Source organism: Chiloscyllium punctatum, chromosome 47, assembly GCF_047496795.1.
Source record: "Chiloscyllium punctatum isolate Juve2018m chromosome 47, sChiPun1.3, whole genome shotgun sequence".
Taxonomy (NCBI): Eukaryota; Metazoa; Chordata; class Chondrichthyes; order Orectolobiformes; family Hemiscylliidae; genus Chiloscyllium; species Chiloscyllium punctatum.
The window spans coordinates 51,069,508-51,089,155 of record NC_092785.1 but is presented as its reverse complement, the minus strand read 5'-3'; the positions used below and the strand labels follow the sequence as shown (position 1 = coordinate 51,089,155).

At 42.7% G+C, this 19,648-nt stretch overlaps 1 long non-coding RNA gene across 8 annotated transcripts in view; it reads left to right on the top strand.

Moving 5' to 3' along the window:
* LOC140468630 (uncharacterized) overlaps window positions 1-10,764 on the top strand; it is a 31,962-nt gene extending 21,198 nt beyond the window's left edge. For 7 of the 8 annotated variants that reach the window (XR_011955749.1, XR_011955753.1, XR_011955754.1 and 4 more), the window contains 2 exons: window positions 6,011-6,128; window positions 10,105-10,764. This is a non-coding gene — a long non-coding RNA (uncharacterized lncRNA). Of the gene's footprint in view, window positions 1-5,143; window positions 5,270-6,010; window positions 6,129-10,104 lie in introns of all 8 variants that reach the window. The other variant, XR_011955752.1, reaches the window with a different exon arrangement.
* The last annotated feature ends 8,884 nt before the right edge of the window (window positions 10,765-19,648 follow it).

The window sequence follows — 19,648 nt, the reverse complement described above, 5'->3', positions numbered from 1 at the left end:
ATGAGCAGAGAGATCTCAGTGTCCAGGTACACATTTCCTTGAAAGTTGCCACCAGGTTGACGGGGTTGTTTAGAAGGCATACAGGGTTTTAGCTTTTATTAACAGGGGGATCGAAATCCGGAACCATGATGTTATGCTACAGCTGTACAAAACTCTAGTGAGGCTGCACTTAGAGTATTGTGTACAGTTCTGTTCCCCACATTATAAGGAGGATGTGGAAGCTTTGAAAGGGTGCAGAGGAGATTTACTAGGATGTTGCCTGGTATGGTGGGAAGGTCTTACAAGGAAAGGCTGAGGGACTTGAGGCTGTTTTCGTTAGAGAAGAAGGTTGATACGTTACTTAATAGAGACATACAAGATAATCAGATGGTTAGATAGGGTGGACAGGGAGAGCCTTTTTCCAAGAATGGTGATGGCGAGCACGAGGAGATATAGCTTTAAATTGAGGGGTGATAGATATAGGACAGATGTCAGAGGTAATTTCTTTACTCAGAGAGTAGTCCGTGTATGGAATGCTTTGCCTGCAACGGTAGTAGATTCACCAACTTTAAGTACATTTAAGTCGTTATTGGACAAGCAAATGGACGTACATGGAATAGTGTTGGTTAAATGGGCTTCAGATTGGTATGACAGGTCGGCGCGACATTGAGGGCCGAAGAGCCTGTACTGTGTTTTAATGTTCTATGTTCTATGAGCAATATGCTGTAAGGATCGTTTCTGGGTCCACTGCTTTTCTTCATTTATGTAAATGTTTTCTATGTGAATATAGGAGGCATGGTCAGTGACTTTACATAGATACCAAAATTGGAGGTGCAGTGGACAGGGAAGAAGGTTACCTCAGATTACAATGGGACTTCAAACAAATGGGCTAAGGAGTGGCAGATGGAGTTTAATTCAGAAAAATGTGAGGTGCTCCATTTTGGAAAATCAAATCAGGGCAGGACTAATACACTTAATGGAAAGGTCCTGAGGAGCGTTGCTGAACAAAGATCTTGGAGTGCAGGTTCATAGTTCCTGAAAGTGGAGTCATAGATAGGCAGGGTAGTGAAGAAGGCGTTTAGTATCCTTGCCTTTACTGGTTAGTGGATTGAGTACACGAGTTGTGACGGCATTTTGTGGCTGTTCAGCACATTGATTCAGCCACTTCTTTAATTTTGCTTTCAGTCCTGGTTTCCCCGCTATCGGAATGATATTGTGAAACTTGAAAGGGTTCAGAAAAGATGTGCAAAGATGTTACTAGGGTTGAGGGTCTCAGCTATATAGGGATGGGCTGAATAGGCTGGGGCTGTTTTCCCTGGAGCATCGGATGCTGACAGATGACCTCAGTGGTTGATACAATTGTGAGGGACATGGATAGGGTGATCAACCAGGATCTTATTCACAGGTTAGGTGTGTCCAAATCTATGGGGCACAGGCTTAAGGAGTGAGGAAAACAATTTATAAGGGATCTGAGGGGCATTGTTTTCAAGCTGAACGTGCTATGTGTATGGAATGAGCTGCCAGAGAAAGTGTGGTGGCTGGAACAATTGCAACATTTAAAAGGCAACATTTAAAAGATTGGGTAAGTGATTAGGAAAGGTTTAGAAGGTTATGGGCCAAGTGTTGTCAAATGGGACGAGATTAATTTAGAATATCTGATCGGCATGGACAAGTTGGACCAAACGGTTGGTTTCTGTGCTGTACATCTCGATAACACTGAAACATTAAAATAAGATACGTTTCTCTATGTGGAGAGTTAGCAGAAGGTCGGATAATTCTCCTTGGAACTCAGAAAGTTAAGCAGTGATTTCAACTAGGAGCAGATTTCTTACAGGCAAATGGGAGGTGAGTTGGGACAGACTGGCACCATCTCCAGAGAGAGAGAGTACAGCCCCAATGGGCTGAATAGCCCCCAGTCCCTCTACTCTGTGATACTGCCCCCTTTCACTGAATGTTGAAGCTCATGCCAGTGCAGAGCCATAGAGATATACAGCATGAAAACAGCCCTTTTGGTCAAACTAGTCCATGCTGACCAGATATCCGAACTTAATCTCGTCCCATTTGCCAACACTTGGCACACATCCCACTACACCCTTCCAATACATACACCCATCCAGATGCCAAATGGTCTAGTTTTACCAACTTCCACCACTTCCCCTGACAGAAGATTCCATACACACACCACCTGCTGTGAAAAAAGTTGACCCTCTGATCCCTTTTATATATTTCCCCTCGCACATTGAACCTATGCCCGCTAGTTCTGGACACCCCCACCCCAGGGCAAGGACCTTGTCTATTTATCCTATCCATGCCCCTCATGATTTGATAAACCTCTATAAGGTCACCCTTCAGCCTCCAATACTCCTAGGAGGAGCGCACAACTCGTGTCACAATGGGGCCGGTGAGATTGATGGCAGCTTCAGACCAATAGGAGAGTTGATGTGATCCTCCAGACAATGGGAGTGAATGAGGGGTGGGTCCAGTGGGCCAACATGTGACCATAAACTGTGCAGGTGCACTGTCACTATGGTGCGGGTGTACTCCGTGAGTGTGAAGGGAATGAGAGAGACAGCAGAGATTGGGAGAGAAATTGAGTTTGTATGGACTGGGAGTGTTGATAAACACACGGTTTTAGGTGGCTAGACCTGAATTAGAAATTCCTGGTAAATTAGAACCAAAAGAGCTGCGGATGCTGTAAATCTCACAATAACCAAAAGGTACTGGAAAAGCTCAGCAGGTCTGGCAGCATCTGAGAAGAGAAATCAGAATTAACATTTTGGATTCGCTGAGCCTTCCTCAGAGCCGATGTGACTGAAAAGAAATGTCACTTTTTATGCAGAAGGTAGGGGTTAAGGAGTACATGATAGGTGGGGATAGAGTCCAAAGAAAGAGATGGGAGCAGTTGGACAACGGAGTGGATAACGAACTGGCTGGGGGAGGGTGAATAGCTGTTTATGAGGACTGTTAGTGGCGAACCATAGGTAGTGTGTAATGGCATGCTCTATGATAACAAGGACTGGTGTGTGGGTTAAGAGGCTAGGGCGCTAGGACATTGGAGAGTTCAGGGCCTAAAATTATTGAATTTGATAGAGGTGTTCAGGATGTCCAAGTAGAAAATGAGGTGTTGTTCTTCCAGCTTGTGTTAAAGTGTGGCGCTGGAAAAGCACAGCAGGTCAGGTAGCTGACCTTCAGCACTTGATCACCCTGAAGCTCTACTTTCCAGGGACTGTACACTTGTTCTGAGCCTTTCATAGGGATTGAAGGGGATAGGGAGAGAACAGGAACAGGGTTGTGTTGTAATCTACAAAATAATGGTCACCCTCCCCCTCTCGGTGTCTCCCCTCTGTCTCCCATCCCCCATCATGCCTCCTCCCCACCGCAGGGAAAAGATCTTGTGTATTTTCCCTATCCATGCCCCTACTGATTTGATAAACCTCTATAAGGTCACCCATCAGCATCTGACGCTCCAGGGAAAACAGTGTATTCATCCGCTCCCTTTGGTTCAAATCCTCCAACCCTAGCAACATGCTTGTAATACTTTGCTGATCCCTTTCAAGTTTCACAATATTGTTTTGATAGGAAAGAGATCAGAATTGCATGCAATATTCCAAGCATGACCTAACCAAGGCCCTGTACAGCCGCAATATGACTTCCCACCTCCTATACTCAGTGCTCTGACCAATAAAGGAAAATATACTAAACACCTTCTTAACTATCCTATCTACCTGTGATTCTGCATTTCAAGTAGCTATGAACCTGTACTCCAAAGTCTCTTTCTCAGCAGCAATCCCGAGGACCTTATCATTAAGTGTATTCACCCTGCTAATATTTGCTTTTCCAAAATGCAGCACCTCACATTTATCTAAATTAAACTCCATCTGCCAGTCCTCAGCACATTCAACCATCTGATCAAGATCCCATTATAATCTGAGGTAATCCTGTTCACTGTCCACTACACCTCCAATTTTGGGGTCATCTTACGAACATTACTTCCTATATTCACATCCAAATCATTTATATAAATTATGAACATTTCAGGATCCAGCACCGATACATTGTGACATCCCACTGGTCACAGGTCTCCAATCTGAAAAGCAACCTTCCACCACCACCCTCTGTCTTCTCCCTTTGAACAAGTTTTGTATCCAAATGGCTAGTTGTCTCTGTATTCCATGAGATCTAACCGTGCTAACCAGTCTCCCATGGGGAACCTTGTTGAATGCCTTACTGAAGTCCATGTAGATTATTTCTACCGCTTTGCCGTCATCAATCCTCTTTGTTGTTACTTCAAAAAAATTGAATCAAGTTCATGAGACGTGATTTCTCACACACAAAGCCGTTATTAATATCCCGGACTTAACTCTGTACATTGGGGTCTGCGTCACCCAGTTATGGGTGTTAATATTCTGGATAAATTTCACATACACCAGCTTTGTGTTGGTGACTGTGTACTGAGTCTTGTTAATAACACCAACACAGATGAGTTCCTTTTGAAAGGCAGTCCCTATATCCCTAACCCCCTTCCAGTTGCTCTGTCTCCTCCATTCCCACCGTAGACAGTAAGTGGGAGGAGCTCATGGAGTTTCCATGTGAGTGAGATTGAGAAAATCTTCCCTTCTTTCCACTAGCCCACCAAGAAATGGCGGTAGTGTCCTTACCTCTGGACCAAGAGAATCGGGTTCAGAGTTTGGTAACAGCGGCTTTGAAGAGGCTGATTGGAAATCATGCCCAAGCCACCAGGCCATACTGTCTCCCAGCTGTCCCTGCCTGAGTCTCCAAACAGAACCATCCTGTCGTTTCTCTCCTGTCAGGCTCTCCCATTGCTCAGTTTGTCCAGTATTCCCTCCTGCTGCTGCACTGCTCCTGTCCCTCACTGACCTGTCCATCCCCAAGTGTCCTCCACATTCATTCGTTGTTTACAATCCCATTGTTCCAGTCCTGCAGCCCCTCCCCCTCCACTCTATTGGGCAGCAGCTGCTTTCAATCACCCAGGCACCTGTGTGATCTGGAGCATGCTCTGTAGGAGGGGAGACCTGTGCACGGGCGCAGTGCTGGCCAATTGTTGGCGTATGTGCAGTATGGGTCAGTGCCAGCGAGGGAGGCTTTGGATGTGTGGGATTAATCTGTCATTGGCTGCTCCCTCCCTTCCTCCCTCTGAGAACAGGACCCAGGGGACTGGTCCCTGCCCTGGTATCGTGACAAGTGGTCGGCGTATCGGTGGGGGGAGCATTTTGCAGAAAGTTATCAGAACTCAGGTGAAGATTCAGGAATGTTATGGAAAGGAACAAAGGTAGGCCTGCAATTAAAGTTCTAATTTGGTTCATTTTAGTTCAACCAGATGTGATTTGTCCAGTGTGTGCAGGATGGTTCTTATCAGAGGGTTGGTGTGGAGGAAATAAATAAGAGGTTCCAGATTGGAAAAAAAAAATCAATGTTGGTCTGACTAGGAAACCTTGGGAGGTGGGGGGAGGATTCACCAACACCCAGGAGACTCCGAGTCAGATTCATTGATTTGATTAGATTAGACTTCCTGCAGTGTGGAAACATGCCCTTCGGCCCAGCCAGTCCACACCGACCCTCGGAAGTGTAGCCCACCCAGACCCATTTCCCTCTGACTAATGCACATAACACTATTGGCAATTTAGCCTAGCCGATTCACCTGACCAATGCATCTTTGGATTGTGGGAGAAAACCGGCGCACCCGGAGAAAACCCACGCAGACACGGAGAGAACATGCAAATTCCACACGGACGCTGTGGGGCAGCAGTGCCATCGTGCCACACCTTTGTTTTGGTCCTTAGTCTGCAGGCAGGAGCTAAGAAGCTGAATTCAACGAGAGGAGAGAGCATTAGAACTGGGTGTGGAGGAAAGGGGTGAGGAGATTGGTTTGGATTTCAGTTCACAGAAGGGAGAAATTGTGAGACTGAGAATTAAAGCTTTGGGGGAACAAAGAAACTACAATTTAATACTATAATTGTCTTATGAATTTCCATCCTGTGTTAATGGTGGTGACTTGTTTTCTCTGTTGTAGGGTACTGAAAGGGCAGATTTGTGAATGAGAAATTCAGATTGAACTTCATGTTCAGTTTTGACAGTTACTTAATCCGTGCCGATCTGAATATCATTGGCCTTTTCATGTGGAAAGAAAGGTGTGTATTCTGTCCGTGGGCGAATATTTCAAGTGTCAATGTGACTGGAAAAATTACTGAGACACAGCCAAGTCCATGTCAGCGTGGTGAATGTGGAGAGAGCTTTCATTTGTTTTTAAAAGTCTGAAAATACATGTCACATTTCCCAGGAATAATGAAGTTACAGATTTGTTTTGTATGAGGACAAGTTTTTAATTAACCATGCAACCAGAAAGACAGAAGGATACCTGCACCATGGAAAATACAATGAAAACGGGATTGTTGTAATGGGGTTAATTTTCGATCATGGCTTGTAATCCGTTGGCGATGTCACGTCTGTTCCAGCGCCGTGGGGAGACACTGGAAATGTGATGAATGCAGTGAAGATTTCGGTTATTCAACTGGATAAGGTGCAGAAGAAATGGGCTCAGGGGTCTGAGTTAGAGGGAGAGGTTGGACAAGCGAGGATTCTTTTTTGTTTAGAGCAGAGGAAACAGAGGGGAGATCTATTTCTGGCAGTGTATAATATTGTGACAGGCTTGGGTAAGGTGAATGCACTCAGTCTTTTTCCCAGGAAATCAAGGAGTAGAGGGCATCAGTTTAAGGTGAGAGGAGAAATTATGAAAGGGAACCTGAGGGGCAACTGTTTTACATAGAAGGTGGTATGTATATGGACTGAGCTGCCAGTGGAAGTGGTTGAGGTGGGTACATTAACAACATGTAAAAGACATTTGGACAAATACATGGATAGCAAAGGGTCAGATGCAGATGGGCCAAGTGCAGGGAAATGGGTTCGCGTGGATGGACATATTGGCCGGCATGGGCCAGATTGGGCCAAAGGGCCTGTCTCTGCTGTAGGACTCTGACTCCAAATATATTTTCTATTTCTCCCGCCACCTCTGGTAGTACCCTGGGATGTATTCCATCCTGGCAAAGAGACATGTCTACCTTTAGCTCCATTAGCTTGCCCAGCTCTAACACTTTCGTGATAATGGTTGTTCCTTGGTCTTCACCTTCCTCAGTCTCCTTATCAATTACTGGCATGTTCTTCGTATCCTCCACTGTGAAGACTGACTGCTGTGTACTCATATTCCTGAACCCTGCTGGATAGGAATAACTGGGCACAGAACTCTGAGAGGCCTTCTTTGAGTCTTTATTGATGAGACATGGCAGTTACCTGGATAGTGTACATGCAAAACACCTCCAGGCAGCATCAGGTAACTCCCCGCCTGTCCGATGTGCCGCTCCCATTCTTATACCTTTGTGGTTTGTGTTTTGAATGGACGCTGTCTCTCAATATTATCTCCATGGCAATGGCAGTTAAAAAAGTCGAGTTCAGCTCAGCACTTTGTGGTTAAACCACATACCCCTCCCTCACGGCCCTGTGGCTCAGTCAGGTATCTGACAGGCACTTCAGTTTCCGTGGGGCTGTCTATCAGGATTCTGATGTGGAAGAACTGGTGTTGGAGTGGGGTGGGCAAAGTTAAAAGCCACACATCACCAAGTTATAGTCCAACAGGTTTATTTGGAAGTACAAGCTTTTGGAGTGTGCTGAGATTTTGCACTTGATCAGGATTATCTCTATGGTAACAGTTAAGTGCTTCAACAATTACAGAGGCCATATGTTCCCCAAATAATAGGTTCCCCTCTAGCAGTGTAAACTGCTATTCCAGCCCTGGGGATAGCTACTCATCACTTTTCTCCCCCAATCCCATCCAGCTTTCTGTTGATCTTTAAAGTTTTTCTAATCTCCTAGTTTCTTCTTGGTCTTTGCCAATTTGAATGCTTTCTATTTCAGTTTGATAGACTCCCTTATTTCCTTATCCACCCACGGCAGATTATTCCATTTCCTACAGTCCTCCCTTTTCACTGATATATAATTTTGCTGAGCAGTTTGAAAGATTATTTGATATTCCCGCACTGTCCGTCAACTGTCCCACCCTAAAGTCTTTGCTTCCAGTCTACATTAGCCAACTCCTGCCTCATCCTATTGTAGTCTCCTTTGTTTAAACACAGGATCTTGGGATTGGATTTAATCTTCCCGCTTTCCAACTGTATTCTAAATTCAACCAGATTTATCACAAGTCTTTTATCAGATTACGAGGTGAGGCCATGTTACCTGGATGTTTTGGTTTTCATTGTCAGAGACCTTGGCTTTGTAATAAAGTACAGGATAGATGTTCAAAACAGAGTATTCTGGACGGTGTGAATGTACTGAACAGTCTAAAACCATAAATCACTGTCTCCCCTCAGTTTACATGATCTGGAGATGCCGGTGTTGGACTGGGGTGTACAAAGTTAAAAATCTCACAACACCAGGTTATAGTCCCTCAGGTTTAATTGGAAGCACACTGGATTTCGGAGCGTTGCTCCTTCATCATGATCCAATTAAATAAGTTGGACTATAACCGGTCTAACTCACCTCAGTTTAAAATTGAAAAATCATTTTCTCCCACATGCTTCCTTACTTTCGAAGTTTGAAACGCTAATCCACCTGACTATCCTGCTTTTTCCAAAAATCTCCTTTGGTGAAGGTGGTGAGTTTTGGTTTCAGCTTTTCCGTTATTACCGCAAGAAGATAAGCACTGGGCACAGGAGAGGCAATGCAGCTCCACCATTTAATACCATGCTGATTGAGCTCACCTCGGTCTCAGCTGGATTTTCCTGCCTGCTCTCTCTTACCCTTCAATTCATTGCAAATTCAACATCTGTATTTCTTCAGTAAATTTGCTCATTGTCCTAGCATCTACCGCATTTTGAATAGGGAATTCCACAGATACACAGCACATTGAGATAGGTACATTCTTCTATATGAGAATGGAATAGGAGCCCTACCGTGCAGAAATAGGGTAATCGTCCATGGAGTCCACACCAACCCTATCATGAGCATCCCATTCACACTCACCCATTCCCTGTATTTCCCATGGTTAATGGCTTAACCTGCACACGTATGGGCACTGGGAATTTCGCATAGCCAATCCACTTTACCTGCACATCTTTGGACTGTGGGATGAAACTCGAGCACCCAGAGGAAACCCGCAGTGACGCAGGGAGCACGTGTAAACTCCACACAGTTGCCTAAGGCTGTAACCAAATCCAGGTCTCTGACGCTGTGAGTCAGCAATGCTAACCATTGAGTCACCTCTGCTTAAAATCTCCTGCTCCTATTATTCTCGCCACACCCCAGTTGGCTGAATCTATATTCCTTACATCAGAAAATCAGGTTGTGGAAGCAGATGTTTCAATAAAACCCAGTGACAATCCAAATGTTATGTGTGTCTGAATGGGGATCAGATACACAACACCCTCCAGTCTACACTTTTCGTTGACTTTCCAGAGACAGGGCTCCAATGGCGTCATGGGGACTACAACTCCCACAATCCCTGAGGCAGGGACCACACGTGTGTGGGGAAACACGGCACTGTACATGTACAAAATGTGTGCGGGTTTTGGAGCATGTGCTTTGGGTAAATATGCTTTGCGGAAAGTTTTTCACTCTGTGATTGGCTGGAGGAGGAACGTATTTACTCATAGTATTGATCTGTTGGGGGAGGGGGTCAAAGTATCACTACATCCATGTAGGACCACTCTCCATCCCCAATTCATTGTAATGGTCGGAATCAACTAATGGGGAACGAAGAAGGATCTGATCCATTCTCCCAGATTGAAGGTTCCTCTTCTGTCCAGGATCTGCCACCTCCCTTTCTTTCCTTTTGTTTCATTCTGCTGTTACATTATTCACTTGCAGCAACTGAAGGGAAAGGAAGTGAACTCAGAAAGGGTGCAGAGTCTAACCAGGGACGGGAAGTGGTGGCATGGATCTGTTTATCAGTAACACCATGGGAATGGGGAGGGTGTACATTAGGGGGTAGCAGAGTCAGAATGGTGGGAGAGAGTAAGTGGGCTGGAGGGTTACAGCTTTGAGGGAAGAAAGGGAAAAAGAGTAAGTAGAATTGTCTGCTCTGAATTTCTAACATGTACATATTCCTTTATACAGGGTGCTAGATGGTGAAGATTTGCAGACTGAAATCTCAAAGTCATGTGCAGATCATGATTAAGTTAACCAGCATTTGAAGAAGCAAAGACAGAGAATCACTCAGCCAAAATCCTGCAACACTCTCATCGCAGCATTTTCGATCTCTCTGCACCAAATGGACTGTGAATTGTACAAGACAGCAGCTCCCTACCATCTTCTCAAGGGTAACTAGAGAAGGGGAATAAATGCTGGCTGAGCCAGTGATGCCCATATCCTGGAAATGGTTTCTATCTCTAGTTGCTGAACCCCAGTTGATGTTCCTGCAGGATGATGAGGGACGCTGAGTGCATCCTCCAGGAGGTAGCACCATCACATTACCCCTGCCTACACCCACACAGTAACACAGCAACATCACTGGAACAAAAGGCAGTGAAGCCAAAGGAGGACTTAGATATAGTTCTTCAAGGTAAAGTCATGAAAAGGGATTGGAACACAGCAGGAGACTGAGCTGGATGGTCAGCTGTTTCCCATTGAATGGTGGAGCAGGATTGAAAGGCTGAATGGTCTCCTCCTGCTGCTATCCCCCAGGTCTGTATATAGTCATGGAGCCTGGGCAGGAAGGAGTTCGCAGGGATTCTCCAGGAGATTGCACTTCCACAACAGTTTTCAGTGTGGGATGGTTTGATGGATTTTATTTAACATTTATCTTTAACAAAAGGTTTGTAAATTTTGGTTTTAAAATGTTGTAAAAGTTATTTTGCACAGCAAATAAAATTAAAGAAAATAACGTAAACTGTCTGAATATAACAGTTTTAAAACTTTCAACCCTTGTAAAACAAAATCCTGTCTATTCCTGGACACAATCACTTTCCAGCTACTCAAACTCCAGGGAAATATTCCCTCCCTGTCTGAACCTTTGGTTTGATTTAACTGCTTTTCAGTTCTCGTTCTGTTAGCTGTGAAGCATTCTTTTTCCCCATTTCTCCGACCCAGAAATGTGAGCACAGCAATCTACCCACCATCAAAATCATCAGTACGCCATTTTGCTTTTGGTTAACATATAATCACCAGCAGTGCAAATGTGAGGACTGCAGATGCTGGAAACAAGAGCCTAGATTAGAGGGATGCTGGAAAAGGCCTTTTGCTGAAATGTTGATTTTCCGGCTCCTCAGATCCTGCCTGACCTGCTGTGCTTTTCCAACACCACTCTAATCTAGACATATAATCACCAGCAGTCAACCATTTGTGTAACCAATTGAATATTTCCAAACAAAGCCCATTTCGGGCCAAGCAAACCATTACAAGTGTCAGAATGAGAAGGGACTAAATCACAGTAGAGTTGTGGGGAGGGGGCAGCGATGGAGATAAAGCACTATATCCCCTGCGGTGCCCACTTCTATCTAAAGGCATCGAGAGCATTGATCCACACCACATGCTCCTTTTCCAAGGACACCCTTCTGTGTAGCATTTATCCTCAATCATAGAATAAAATCCCTACAGTGTGGAAGGAGAGCATTGGCCCATCAAACCCCACCGACCATCCGAAGAACATCACGCCCAGAGCACTCCATCACTGTAACACTGCATTTCCCATGGCTGATCCACCTAGTCTGTACAATTCTGGATCCTGTGGACAATTTAGCACGACTGATCCACCTAACCTGCACATCTTTGGACTGTGGGAGGAAACCAGAACACCTGGAGGGGACCCACACTATCATGGAGAGAATGTGGGAACTCCACACAGGCCGTTGGACAAGGCTGGACTCCAACTTTGTACCTGATGCTGTGAAGCAGCTGTGCTACAATCACAATTTAAATCAAAACAGATGATCCCTGCTCATTGTCACATTGCTGTTTGTGGGGACTTACTGCCCAGAGAGACATCCTGAGGTTCAGAAAGTGGCAATGTAAGTTCAGTCACCTCCAGCCCAGTTAATGTGGTTAACAACAACATCAATACTCCAACAGTGTCATCATGTACAAGGTCCACTCCTGACTCTGATGGACAGTAACATCAGAATCAGAGTCCTGCAATCCACATGGAGCAGGGGGATGACCACTTCCCTGTGAGCACTCACTGGGCTCTCAATCGTGTTGAAGACGCAGCAATTCTCTTCTCACACAGAGGGGTGAACAGCTCCTACCCAGTGTGAACACGCTGGAGTCTCAGGGGGTGGGATGAATAACTGAATCCCTTCTCTTCACTGAGCATCTGAATGAGATCTGCCTCAGTAGATTGTGAGGTCGAGTAAATCCCTTCTCATACGTGGGGCAGGTGAAATGCCTCTCTGCAGTGTGACTGTGTCGGTGAGTGTCCCACTGTTCGGGTGAAGTGAATTCCTTATTCTGATTGAGCCCGTCCTCCTGTTTCTCTCAGTTATCATTGACAATCTCACACCAGAACTTGTTCCAGAGAGTGTTCCAGAACAGGCAGAATGGTCAGCTGCGGCTGGTCACCTGACTTGTCACTGGTCCTGAAAGGTTCACTCCTCACAAATGCTGCCAGATCTGCTGAATTTCTCCAGCAATTTCTTTTATTTTTTTCAGTTTTTCCCAGCATGTGCAGATGTTTAGTTTTCCAATTCTCATCTTGTCTGTTGCAGAGGAGTTTATTGATGAAATTAGAGGGTTTTGAAAATTGTACGTTATGTCACACATCAGCTATGATCATCATGAATGGCAGAGCAAAGTCGAGGGGCTGAATGGCCTCCTCCTGTTCCAAGGAAAGTTTTCCATTGTCAGCTTGTGGTAACATTTCCCGTCACTGCTCAATTCACCTCCATATCGAACACACTGTTACTGACTGAACAAACCTCCTGTGTTTGAAATAAACTTACTAATGTTCAGTGACTCCCTCTCCTGCCACCCGGGTTTAACTCTCATCATGGAATACTGTCGTGTATTACTGCAGGAATGCCCACAAAGACTAATCCTGGAGTCTGTATCCCCTAGGATCCACAATCACCTTTTATTGACTTCTTCCTATTTCATTCTGGCTATTGAACTCTTGGTTTCAATCCAATCTCCTGTCATGCTCTTCAACATGTCCACATGGGTGGACTAGAGGTAGCTGGGATTTAATGAAGGGAAGTGGGGATTAGGTGGAAGCATGAGGAGCGGTGACAGCAAAGACAGTTCTCATTGTAACAGCAGAGTTTCTCCATGACCTAGTGAGTGGTGAGGCAGCTGAGTTTGTGGGCGGAGACAGTTTCAATCAGGGATTTGGTAAGACACTCAGACATTGACCTGTCCAACTGATTGTTAACTCAGACAGATAGAAAGAAAGATGCACATTTAGATATCACCTTTGATGATCTGGGGCAATGAAACATGCTTCCAACCCAAAGATTTCAACCTCAAAACTCTGAAAACACAGACACAATGCTTTCTGTTTGTACCAGGCTGTCTCTGAGGCTCCTCTTTTCTTGTGAAAAGCGTTTCGACCTGTTCAGCCTTTCCTGGTGATTATAATCGCTATGTTCCTGTGAGATTTGTGACTGAACCTTTATTTTCCTCTTCCTTGTGAGTGATGAAAGTAGCAGAAACAGTTCCTGACCTGTGAGGGGTTTTGATTGGAGTATTTATATTTACAAATCCATTCCCACCCTCACATACAGTGTGAAATTGATGTAAAACTGAAGGAAATGAGTGAGTGAGCACCCACAGAATCATAAAGGAATCATATGTATCTGAGTTGAATGAACAACAATCAAAACTAGTTAGAATCACAGAATCCCGTGGGTGCAGAAAGAGTTTATTCTGCCCATCGAGTCTGCAATGACCTGCTCACCTACCCTACCCGCATAACCCCACATTAACCATGGCTAGCTCAACCCACCTAAATTGCACACTGCGACCATGTTAGCATGGCCAATCCAGTGACGTTACACATCTGTGGGAAGGTCACAAATTACATACAAATGCTGAGAATTGTGGAAGATGGCTCACAAATACTAGACTCTGACACAAATGCTCTGCTTTTCAAAATAAAATCTGGGGGACACTGCAACCGGAAAAAGTTCTGATTTTCTTAGGAGGAAGAGAATTCAAAACTCACGCCACTGACCCAGGGGGCGCAGTGAAAGTTACAGAGGTCTCGGAACCATCAGAAATGTAAGAGGTTGTGAGCAAGGTGGGGGTGAGACAAGGACACAAAGACAGTCTGTCACACGGGGGAAGGCAGGAGAGGTTCAACAGCAGAAATGGTCGTCCCTCAAGGCCATGGAGAATGGAGTTAGAGCTGGGAAAGAAACAAGGAAATAAGGTGTGCAGCTGCCAAAGGAATATGTTAAAAAACAGATTATAAAAGCATAGAGGGCAGAGTTCAGTCTGAAATCTTTGCTCTCAATGATGAGTAAAAAAGCTGTAACGCCTGGGGAGTTGTATTTCAGCCAACACTTACCCAGGATTGGCCAAGTGTGCTGTCATTTTCTGATAATTTTTTTTCTGGCATTTGTAGTTCAAGTCTGATGACGCTAGTAACTTTTCAATTTGGACTGGAGTTTAAATTTCTGGAGAAATGTCAAATAAATCACATTGATCACATTCTGCACATCTTAGTCCATTACCCTGCATGTTCCAGTATTTCAGTGACATCCATGTCCTGCCGGTGGGACAGGACATACAGGGATGGTGACGATGGTGTCTAGGACATTGTAAGCTATGATTCTGTGCGTATGACTGTGTCGGCTTGTTGCTTGACTTGTCTGCGTTCCAGCTCACCCAAGAAGATGTTGGCAGGGTGAGACAGTACAGTTGGAGATCCTCTGCTCGCCAATTCCTTTCCTTTTTGTTTTTTTAGAATTTCATTCTCTCTCACTCTCCCCTTTGCAGACTCTGACAATCATGACAATTTTTTTTAAAAAAAACATGTCTCTATTAGAAAACCAATCGAGGAAAATATATTATTCTTGCATCAACTGCATTTTTAAACAAAATCCATTGTGTTCAATAAACACTGTCTCATTTTTTCCTTCAATTCTATCAAGTGAGCTATTATATTTTGTCCCTCAGTTTACCGATCTTAATAAATATCCAATCAATTTCAGAGCAACATGCTGACAAAGTATTGAAACAATTTATCTGTTTAGGTTTTAGCATTAGTTATAACGTCATTACAATTACAACAATTGCAGAATAATTGGTCTGGGTAACAAGTATACTGAGGTTTACAATTTAATTTATTGATTGTTTGAAAATTGGTACAATATATCCTTTTTTCAGGATTCTAACAGTAATTGTTAAGGCATTTGTACGACAATAATTATAGTATGCTTTAGTTTAGTTTTGCTAACAACTACAGTGATGTTTATATTTGAATTTAATCCAATCTTCCATAGTACCTATATAGTAATATAAAACTCCATTTTATTTCCAATCAACACACCTACAAAAGAATCCATTATTTCTGATGCAATGCGCACTGTTCAAAATATGACTTTTGCTCATTTGAATGATCTGTGTAATCCCAGCCTTATAAATTTAGAAAATCCTATTTACTTTTCCCTGCAACAATTCCTGTTCATTTTTTTGCAGATAGCACAGTCAAATAGCAAGATGAAATTTATCATTATTCTTAAGTATGCCAGTAGAATTTTGAAAATCTCTATGTTGCTAATATATAATAATTGTTCATTTCAATCCATAGACTATAGAACAGTACAGCACAGCCCTTTGGCCACGATGTAGTTCAGACCTTTTATCATACTCTAATATCAAACTAACCAACATGCCCTTCATTTACTATCATCCATGTGCCTATCCAAGAGTCGCTTAGATGTCCCTGATGAATCTGAACGTACTACCACCACTGGCAGTGCATTCCACACACTCACCACTATCTATAAAGAAACTATCTCTGACATCTCCCCACAACTTCCCCCATTCATCTTAAAATTATGCCACTTTGTGGGGAAACGTCTTTCATTATCCACTCTATCTATGCCTCTCATCATCTTACACAAAGCTATCAAGTAAACTATCATCCTCTTTCATTGCAATGACCAAAGCCCCAGCTCTGTCAATCTTTATTCATGAGACATGCCTTCCAGTCCAGGCAACATCTTGATAAATATCATCTGCACCTTCTCTAAAGCTTCCGCATCCTATGTCTTATGAGGTGATCAGAACAGAACACAATATTCCAAGTGTAGTCTCATCAGGGATCCACGGAGCTGCAGCATAACCTCGTGGCTATTAAACTCAATCTCGCCACTAATGAAAGCCAACACCCTATGCACCGTCATAATAACCCTATCACCTTGGATGTCAGCTATGAGGGATGTATGGACGTGCACCCCACGATCCCTCTGTTCCTCCACATTGTCAAAAATCCTGCAAATAATCTGAAAATTTGCATTCAAATTTGAAATTCGAAAATGAATAACTTCACATTTTCCCAGGTTGAACTCCATCTGCCACTTCTCAGCCCAGTTCTGCATAGTCAATGTCCTCCAGCAACGTACAAAAGCCTTCCACACTATCCACAACTCCACCAACCCTCGTGTCATTGGCAAACTTCCGAACACACCCTTCCACTTCCTCATCCAAGTCATTTGTAAAAATCACGAAGAGCAGAGATCCCAGAACTAATTCCTTCAGAACACCATTGGTCACCGTGCTCCAAGCTGAAAACTATCTATGCAATCTCACCCTGTCTTCTATGGGTCAGCCAATTTATTATCTAACCAGGCAGGTTTCCCTATATCCCATGCCTCATTACTTTCTAAATGAGCCTACCATGGGGTACCTTATCAAACACCTTGCTAAAATCCTTATACACCACACCCACTACTCTGTCCTCACCAATGTGTTTGCCACAACATCAAATAATTCAATGAGCCTTGTGAGGCATAACCTGCCACTCACAAAGCCATGCTGACTATCTCTAATCAATCTAAGCTTTTCCAAAGAATCATAATCCTGTCTCTCTGAATTCTCTCCATATATTTGCCCACAACTGATGTAAGACTGACTCATCAATCATTCCCAGGATTATCTCAATTTCCTTTCTTGAATAAGGGAATAACTTTTCCCACCCTCCAATCATCTGTTATGACTCCAGTGGACAGTGAGGATGCAAAGATCATTGCCAAAACACAGCAATCACTTGCCTCCCTTCTCATAACAAACTATGGCCCAGGGGACGTATCTATCCCCATTATTTTTAAATGTTTTCAGCACATTCTCTGTCTTTACATCAACCTGTTCGACCATATCAGCCTGTTTCATGTTGTCCTCACAAGGAAAAAGGTCCCACTCACTCGTGAATACAGAAGCAAAGTACTCATTAAAGATCTCACCAACCTGCTCAGACTCCTGGCACAAGTTTGCTTCACTATGATGCGTATAAATGTGGAATTATGTCTCAGCACTGAATTACTGTAAAGATATTGCAGTGTACAATCACTCGACTACTTTGAATATTGAACGGTATTTTAACTGAGAAAACACAGTTGAATTCATTTGATTATATTTCACTTCATGCTAACATTTATTGCATTTAGGACAACAATAAGAGTTTCCTTTTTACATATATGAAACTTACTTAAATTAATCACACGTTTATGTGAAGAAAATAGAATTAACATCTCCTTGTTCCTTCCTTTATCAATGACTGTTCATTTTGAAATTGTGGAAGTTGTACATTGTTGAAAGGAAGGGAACTTGTCGTCAGCTGAATATTCACATTGAATGACTGATGTATATTTAAAATTAAAGTACAATGATCATGCAGTTTTGTCAATTTGTCTTTCAAAGAATTGCCATGAGATTCCTCTTTATTTAAGACTATCATTCATTTATTCTATTGTTATTGTAAAATATTGTTTAATTTCCAGTCCATTACACACAGAAACCAACGAATTAATTCCCAATCGAATTACTACAATAAACAGCTGATTAGTTTTCATTTGTGTAACCACATTAAACATAATATTGCAGTTCTGACCGTCCTGAGTGGGAACATTATGAAAGGAGCCTGTGGAGCTGTGGCAGTGTCTCTATTACTAGACCCGAGGGAAGGTTTCAAATCACACCTTCACCACAAATATACCAAGAGCTATCTGAATGTTGATGAGAGAGTACCTGAGCACAGACTGAACTGCTTTTCAATCCACCATTAGATCTGCTTTTATCTATTATATCAATAATCACAAAATCTGATACTTATCAGATTACCAGGTTACCAAGAAATATGTGTTGGAAAATTCGTTTTAGCCACTTTGCTTTTACAAAAGACTTACATCTGTCCCTGTTTTCTCTAACTGAAATAAATCTGAAGAGGATTTTCACTTTTACGATAAAAGGGGAGGTGTTTCTCATATAAATTAATGCTTCTTCGATTTACCCCTTTTCAGTTTGTGTAAGGTTTCATAATAACGCTCTACTTTCGGATAGTGGGGAGACCTGTATCTAATTCTGTCGCTTATAAGTTCCTGGAGAGTATTTGAAAATGCTGCAGAATTAAAGATTACAATGTCTAAGTAATGAGATTGATCTTTTTTTGTTGCAAAGGGGCAAGTCCAAACAATTGAAACACTTTAAACATTATTCTCTTGTGCTATAAATTTGAAATAAAGTTGATATCTTCTTCAGTAAACTAACGAATGCTACCACCTATTACTTGTCAGTCAGCTGATTATCTACTTTGTAACTAAATGTTGTGATTCATCTAAATATTACTCTGTCCTTTGATCAAAGTGAATTTGTAATTGTTGTTCAGTTTATGAATTGTCAGAAACTTGTTTTTATTTTCCCATTCACCTGTTCATTTTGACCGTAAGATTGAAATGCTTTGAAAATATTGGAGTTTGTTCATTTAAAAATAAGGTTTGCACATCTCTCACATATCTCACTTCTTTTATTATGATTCAAGAATGTTTTCTGGTGGAATTCTAGTAAAGACCAAACATTTGTTGGCTTCAAATAAGGTCTTTAACATCCAGTTATCCATCTGTTGTTAATGTTTCAGCTGTTACATTGACATTGATTAGGTACTCATTCAGAGAGATCAACTGACAATTATAAACTACTTGCAGGATTATTGAATTGAGAAAAAGATACAGACGTGGAAACATTTTTTAGAAGGAATTGCTTTTTCATTCAAATATGTAGGCTGTTCAAGCATTCTTTCACGCCTTCCATTGGTTTTGTTGTCGAGAATGTAAATTTATAATTCATGTGAATTTTAATGTGTTCTGTATTTTAAAATTTGTATCAGATTTAAGAAGAAAAAGAGGTGCAATTAACATGAAAACTTCAGTGAATAGAAAGCACAGTAAATTAAATTGACAGAGGTAACTTTTAGTATTGTCTCTGAATATTCAGTCAAATATTTCTAATGGCACGAGCATTGTGCCGGTAAAGCACAGCAGGTCAGGCAGCATTCAAGGAGAAGCAGAATCGACGTTTTGGGCATAAGTCCTTCATCAGGAATCTTTTCGATACTCCTGCTCTTTGAATGTGCCTGCACTTTTCCAACACCACAGCTTTCCTCACTTTCTCCAAATATGCTTAATGAACATGAACTGAAAATGTTAGCATCAGCAGTTGAACAAGACCA